Genomic DNA, 8,302 nt, shown 5'->3' with positions numbered 1-8,302 from the left:
GATTTAGAAGCAAAAAGCCCACCTCTGGATATAGAAAAGAAATCTATAATCACACTAATATACTGCACTAACCAGCTAGGGATTGTCAATCACCTGCCAGTTTACTGAGGTATAGGAGCATTGGCACCATGGCACAGCGGTATTATATATAATACAAAAGTATTATGAGTACACATATTCTGGATTGGTCGCTAAGGTCCCTCTGGTGGTCTCTAAAGTTCCATGGCTCTAAGTTTGCCCTTGAAGTCTCAGCATCTATGTTCTTAGAAGGACTCGGACATTGCTAGAGGAGCTCTACGTGACCCAGGGGGTTCATTGTTCCCACCTTTAGTAAATGGTGCTGATAATATCTACTAACCAATAATCTACATGTCAACTGTGACAACCTTTCCTCTCCTTTGTCCCCACATTCAGTCCACCACCAAGCTCCATCAGTTCTAGCTCCTAAATACCTTGCCCGAGTGTCCTTATGTTTCACTTTCTACCACCACTTCCCCACCCAATGTTATTAGCACCTCGACTCTAGGAAAAGCCATCCAATGATGTCATTATTCACTCTTGCTCCCCTTAAATTACTCTCCATAAAGCAGCCAGAGTAGGCTTTTAAAAACATAGGTCTGGTGAGAGATTCCCTGGTTTTCAACCCTTCATTGTCTTCACATTGACTACCTCTTTAGGCTTATCTCTTAACATCTATCTGCCTAGAACCCAACCAGACTGGTCTCCTTTCAGTGCCTTTGCTGAGTAGTGGTCTGTTCTACCTCAGGGCCTCCATATTCTGCTATTCCTTACCCTATTACTCCCTCTTCCCAACTATTCTTTTTTATTCTTTAGGTCTTGGTTTTGTTTACAAAATGAAATGCTGAGTATTTATCAGGTTTCAGATATTGTGTTAACTGCTCAGAATATAGGTAATGAGAGGACATAATCCTGTCCAACAAACCTTATAATCTAGGAGGGAATACTGGCATTAAACAAATAATCCTCAAATAATTACTATTGTGATAAGTGATAGGAAGCTGAAATGCAGGACGATTTCAAGGGAGTAAAGTGGGGGTATTGATCTCATCTTGGAGACACGGGGAAAACTTTCTGGGGGTACTATTTAAGATAAACCTCATAGGATAAACAATAACTCCTTAGGTAAGGGAAATAAGAAAATTCCAAGCCAAGGAGAAAGCATGTACAAAGGTCCAAAGGCTAAAAAGAATTGAAAGGGGTCTAGTTCCAGAACATGAAGAGTGAGAAAGACATTGACTGAAGATAAAGAGATGACCCAGATCATTTAAACATTTTAGCCATTGCAAAATTTAGGCTTAAGTGCCTTTTCCTCCTGGAAGCCTTCCTTCATTTCCCAAACTGGGTGAAGCAACCAGCCCACACCCCCAGCTCTGACATCACACACACATTGTTCCATAGCCTCTCCTCTTCTTTGCTGAACTTATTTATTGCTTTTGTTTTCCCTGCTAGCCCAAGAGCTCCATAAGAGTAAGAACTTTGTCTTCTTAATCGCTGTTCCTCTGTGCCTAGCACAGTGCCTGGAATATAACAAGAATTCAATATACGTGTGTTAAATAAATGAATGTCCCCTCATTTTCTGCCACTATCTAATCATGGGCTCCCCTAGTGCTTCCCAGAAGTGTGGAGATCACCAGATATTCTAACAATGGCCCTATTTGTGGATCATTCTCCTTGATCATTGGGAAAGTATCTTCCCTGCTGTGCTCTCCTGACTTCTGTTCTCTTGCTTCTCCACTCCATCCTTCTCACTGCTGCCTGAAATACTATCCTAAAGTGAAATTTGGATCATGTCTTTAAAAAAATTTTTTTTACCCTCACATACTATCCATCACTCCTCAGTGCCCACGGAATAAACTTTAAATTCCTTTATTGCCGATCTAGGTCATCCATGAATTGACTCTGACCCATTCTGCTAGTGTCATCTATCTTTCAATTCATGTATCCCCACCTCTAATCATAGCAGACTTCCCCCACATACCAGGTGCTCAGATATTCCCCACTCTGGTTATTGTGACAGGAAAGCTCTTCTCTTTCTTCCCTTGCCTGTCAGTGTTTGGCTAATCCTTTGCTACCCACAAGAATCCCGTTCTGTTCTTTTTACTCTGTTTCCGTAGCCCAGTGATTCCCAAAGAATGGTCCCTGTTCAGTAGCAAACTTGTTAGGAAAAGTCTCAGGTCTCACCATAGACTTACTGAAAACCTGGGGTAGAGTGGGGACAGTCTGTGGTTGAACAAGCCTTCTGAGTGATTGTAATGCACATTAACATTTGCCTTAGCACATTGCTGTATTTCTAGTTTAGGATTTTAGGCTGCACCAAGTTCTGGTTAATTATTTACTTGTCAATATCTCTTATTAGAATATAAGTAGCCTGAAGGCAAGAACTAGATCTTATTTATTTTCTCTCCACCACAGTGAAATAAAATGGCAATGAAATGCAGGGTAGTTACGGATAGTTGATGCTACTGCTTTTTATTCCTAACACAACTTAAGGTTTCCTCCTCTGCAAATAAATTTATTTGGAAAGGAAGATAAATTATGTGATGCATTATATTATTATATTATATACTATATTTCATTACATACACATATATGTATGTCTATAACTATATCATCTATACCTATATCTATCTATATATCACTATAGTAATTAATTCACATGCAGCATTCTCAATGATGAATCCTGGACTTGAATCTTAGGAAGCTGATAGGAAGAATGTTTTCTAAGGAGAAACTGATTTGTCTTGCCTAGTTAGGACTGAGGATTTTTAGCATTGCTTCTCAGACTTTAACATAAATATGAATCACCTGGGACCTTTTTCAACTGAAGATTCCTGATCCACTTGGTGTGTGGAGAGGCCGTAGAGTCTACATTTCTCACAAGGTCCCAGGTGATGCTGCTGGTCTGAGTGGGCCCTAGAGGAAACTTCAGAAATGACCTACCTTCTTGCAAACTAGCTTTATAGCTTTTTCTTGCACGAGGAGGTTTGGCGTGAGCACAACTTCTTTGTGGTGTTTTTATTTGTGTATGGGTCAGAGGCCCTAGCCAGTGGTTCTCAACCATGGCTACACTTTTGAATCACCTGGGGGTGCTTTTAAAAAATACCAGTGCCCAGGACCTACTCTCTGAGAGTCAAATTTAATGAACTACAGCCCTAGGCAATGAACTAAAACAGGTGCCTAAATTGCTGTTCTGTTCTACACAGCACATCTAGGACAGGTCTGTCCTTGAGAAGTTTTTCATCTAATAATAAGATGGTACAGTGCATATTAGTAACGATTTAGCATTAAAATTATTAAAAAGAAAAACAAAAAGCAAACCTTGTTCTTGATATAAAATATGACAGACCACCCACTTTGGAAGAAAGAAACCCAAGAGCAGGCCCACTACTGTGCACCTTTCTCAGGAAAGGATTTCCTAAGGAAACCATTAACTGGAAGAATAGAAATGTTGCCTACGTGTGTGGAAGATGAGGCGGTTTGCTGTGCTGATGTTGCAATGTCTTCACAAGAGTAGGAGCAGCATATTTCCTCCTCTCATCGATGTTTGGCTGGACCAATGAGGTGTCACAATGCAGAGACTTTCAATGTTCTCGAGTATTTCGCTTGGCTTCTCGTACTGCTGCCATTCCACAATAAGATCACACCTAGGATAGCACGGGTTCTGACTCACCTCCAGGAGACTGGGGTATAGCTCAGACATTTTTAAATATTAAACACAGGTAATGCGCTGACCTCCCAGCTTAGGGGACTAGAAAGGGAAACAGATAATGTAGATGCATTGTGTCCAATACATTTAAGTTCTCTCAATCAATTACACATCTGAAATATACTTCATCAGATGATTTCTGTGGTGGAGGCATCACTGTTGAATTGTAAAATAAGGACACGACGGTTAGTGGTTTATAAAGTCAAAGTATTCAGTTTGGAAACTTCTGTATTTTGAGAATGTGATATTTTCCCTTTTTTTGTTTCAATTGTTTCTTTTTGGAAATGACATGATAGTTGGTTAGCTACTTTTTTTTTCTTACTTAGTTGGAAAATTGAAAGTTAGAAATCTCATGTAGGTTCCTAATTTTGGTGGAGTGTGGGCGTAGGTGCAGAATTTTCATGGCATAAGAATCCACACGCTAGGAAACCACCTTTACAATCCATTGACTTCACTCAATGCAGATAAGTCAAATGTAGAAGATGAATATTAGCTGAGGATTAAATGAATCTGTAGTCGAAGGCCCTGCCCAGTGGCCGATAGGACAGCAGAGCATGTCCTATGAGAAACCCATACTAATCAAGTGCTATGCTGCAGGGCTGTATTTTGTCGTCAGTTTTGGTTTTGCTTGTTTTGTGAACTTCATCTTAAATTGGTGAGGCTTTTCCGCAGAAATCAAGGATGGATAAAATAGATTTTAGCTAAGCAAATGCAGTGTTTACAACAAACCGCACCTAATCATATAAAAATGTCAAAATCACTCTTCCTAATAGTGTTATGAGGTGTTCTAAAATGATAAGCTGTTAATTTCTCTTTCTGGGATTTCTAGCTGACTGTCAAAAATAATGGTAATATCACCTGATATATTTTCAATATTAAAAAAAGATTGGCAATATCTTTATAAATATGAGGTACTGCAGAATTGAGACAAATTGTACCAGGTGGCTACGAGCAGACTCTCCCGTGATTATTGTTTGGAGGGGCATTAACTCCTTCCCCATGAGGAAGCTGTGATGTGACAGAAATGGACTGCACACGGACAGGCAAGACCTGGACACCTATGTGACCTTGGAGAAGTCATTTAATCTCTTTGAACCTCAGTTTACTTATCTATAAAAGGAAGGATTTAGAACAGGTGGCTTTTTTTAAAAGTTTATTTATTTTGACAGAGAGAGATTGAGCACACACATGCGTAAGTGGGCGAGGGGCAGAGAGAGTGGGCGAGACAGAATCTCAAGCAGGCTCCTGTCAGTGCAGAGCCCAACATGGGGCTCAATCCCATGAACCATGAGATCATGACCTGAGCCAAAATCAACAGTCGGATGCTTAACTGACTGAGCCACTCAGTCGCCCCTAGATTAGGTGGCTTTTAAGGATTATACCAGATATGAAATTCTATGATATAATTTATATTCATATAATAATATTTCCAAATGAAGAGAAAAAAATGAGGTTAGTCTGGCCAAGTCGTTCCTCAACACTCTCTTAATAAGGCAATGATTTTGCAAATGAGGAAACAGCCACAGAAGGGTTAATTAACTTGCCCCAAATCACACAAAAACTTTGTACTTGGTCTTTTGAATCCAAATTAAAAAATATATAGATCTATTTTTCCAAAAGTTTCCTATCATCTAGATTTTACTTTAGCAGGTATTAAAATTATTTTTACCCTCTTAAAGTGGGTTGTTAGATCCAAGGGACGTTTTCTGATTTACAATTAAAATAATCTATTTCTAAATAGTAAGTACCCTAACTTTAAAGAATCTCTGCATTTTTCCTTTTAAAGATAAGCAAAAACCAATTCAATAAGCTAAAAATCTCCTTGGTTTTTTTTCCAATTCTTTTTTTTAAAGTTTATTTATTTTGAGAGAGCAAGAGTGGGAGAGGGGCAGAGAGAGAGCAAGCATCACAAGCAGGCTCTGCACTAGCATTTCAGAGCTCCATGCGGGGCACCAACTCACCATCCATGAGATCATGGCCTGAGCCAAAATCAAGAGTTGGCTGCTTAACCAACTGAGCCACCCAGGCGCCCTTTTTCCAATTCTTATATGTGCATCTATGTATGCGTCTACGTGTCTGTGTGTGTATGTGTATGTATGTGACAGAGAGGAAGAGTCTATATAACTTTGTTTTCTCCTATCACTTTTTACTCACATTCATTAGAATCGAGGAATTATCTGAGATCTATAAAATGTTATCCAGATGAAACCCAGCTATCCTCAGTTTTCAGATAAGGAGATTGAAGCACAGAGGTGTTAATTGACTTGCTTAAGGTCACACAGGGTGTTACAATCAAGGCTAGGATTAGAATCTAAATTTCCTGACCCAGATGCCTTTTTCCCATTAGGCTGCTGTTCTTTCACAGAGGGTTTAGGTTACTGTCTCCTTTGGAAGCAGGATTTGGGGACTCTGGCGAAATGCTTCATTAACAATCACAGCATCCTTGGCCGTGGGCACAGGTGACATTCCCAGGTAACAAATGATAGGTTTTGAACAGGAAATCAGGGAATGTAGAGCATAAATTCACAGGAAAATAAACTAAGGTGTGAGGACAAGCTGGACTTTTACTAACAGTCAAGCCAAGACTTTCACCCTGGGGTTCCATTTTATCCCCCTCGGCTCATTACTCCACTTCCCCCAAGCATTTGGTTTTAATCTGGTGCTGTCCCTGGGACTAGTATTCAATAGCCTAAGAGCTTGTCTTTTCTGTTTGGGGTTTTTTTTTTTTTTTTTTTGCCTAGTAAAACAGATTTCAGTGTATTTTATAAGACCTCCTTTGATGGTACTGCACAAATTGTATTCAAACAAGTTTCCCCAACCCTAATTAGAATATTTTTTATTATGCTGCACGTTTCTTAAATCTCACACTAATTAAACATATATTGTACTTCGTTAATACCAACGAACAACTATCTGTACTCAAGATTTATGGTTGTATACTGTGGTGGTTGATGACTGTATCAGTATTTCAATTTGAAACGTGTTTCAGAGGTTTAGAGCTTATCTGGAAAATTAATTGCAGCTGAAAACCTGGCACAGCCTGTTGTTACACAGACCAGCCTGGGGCCCTCCTGCTCCAGGCTCCTCTTTCTGGAACAGCTGCCAGCAGGGAGAGTGAGGAGTAGAAGAGGGGAGAAAAAGGAGAGTGGATGGGGGAAGAGCAAAGTGCTGGCTCTTCTCAGAGCTTTCCGCCAATCACTGGAGTCTATCTGGAGGGGAAGTGAAGACTCTTCTCTGCTTAATGAACACAGTAAGTGGACAGAAGCCCGAGTTCCCAGCACCCCATTAGCAAGCCAGCCAGGTGTTGGCCGCTGTCAGTGCTGGCAGCTTTTTTCCTTTGTTTATATTTTAAGCAAAGATTTCAGAGTTTGTTTTTTCTTTTGGTTTGTTTTTAGTTGATCTCAGCTGCGGGGTTTCAAGTTATGGATGTGTTTGTTGGCTTAGAAGCAGATAGATGACCCTTGAAGGCAACTGGACTTTTTCCTGCCAGCTTGTCCCTCAACTTTTCCAAAGGCAGGGCAGGGAACAAGAAAAGCTACTCTGGCTGGTGGCCTTGCGACCCACATATTCAGCATGCTGCTTTGTGAGTTTAATTGTCCTCTGCCTAGCGGCATAAAAGAGCAGTTTGCAAGGAAAAAAACCAGGAGAGCTTACCTTTTTTACAATTATTTATTATTTTAATTTAATTAAAGCCAGGAAGGTCCTGGTAATAGACTAGGAACTCTTTTAGCTTATCATGAACACTGAAAAGCAAAAACTCCATGTTGAATTCAGGAGCCATTTGGTTGCAAAGAACAAAAGCCAATAAATCACCAGGTTAAGTCAATGGAATCTAAGAACTGGAAGTATAGCTGAATATTATGAGAGGTTGGGATTATCAACTGGGAAGTCTTCAGGAACCAAGACTGCCATTCTTTGTCCTCTCTCTCTCACCCATGCTTAGCTTGTCTTTCTTTCCACAGTGTATTTCATTTCTATTTCTTTTGAGACCTCTGTTTTTTACCGTGGTCTGGTTCTCTGTGCGTGCTCACCCACACAGTCCCCAAACTCCCAGCCTTGAGGGTCTACATGACTCTCCAGTTCCGGTGACTACCACTAATTATTACAGTTCTGCTATCTCAGTTTAAATTGAGAGGCTCTAATTGACTGAGCTTGGGTCAGGGGTCCAGCCCATGCCCAATCAGTTTTGAGAAATGTGATGGCACCATGACTACTAAATACATTACTTACTTTTGCAGAGTCTATGAAAGCAGCACTGCCAAGAAACAGAGTGTTGGCTGGGCACCTAGTCACCCATCCTAATTGTGATATAGTAGCATCCAAAATGTGTGTGTGCATATATATATATATATATATATATATATGCACACACACTGGAAAAAGCTTAATGGCAATAAAGTGGTATCATATGTGAAAAATGGCTAATATAAAATAGTTATTGGCTTCTAAGCAATGAATTAGGCTTCTCACCCTTGGAGAGTCTATTAAAATGCAGATGACACAGCTCCCTCCAGAGATCTTGATTTCATGAGGTAGCAAGAAGGAATCAATATATTTTTACTTTTATTTTTTTAA

Source organism: Panthera onca, chromosome B4 (genome assembly GCF_046562875.1).
Source record: "Panthera onca isolate mPanOnc1 chromosome B4, mPanOnc1 haplotype 2, whole genome shotgun sequence".
In the NCBI taxonomy this organism is placed as follows: Eukaryota; Metazoa; Chordata; class Mammalia; order Carnivora; family Felidae; genus Panthera; species Panthera onca.
The sequence above is the reverse complement of the archived record's forward strand: the minus strand, read 5'-3'. Positions refer to the sequence as shown.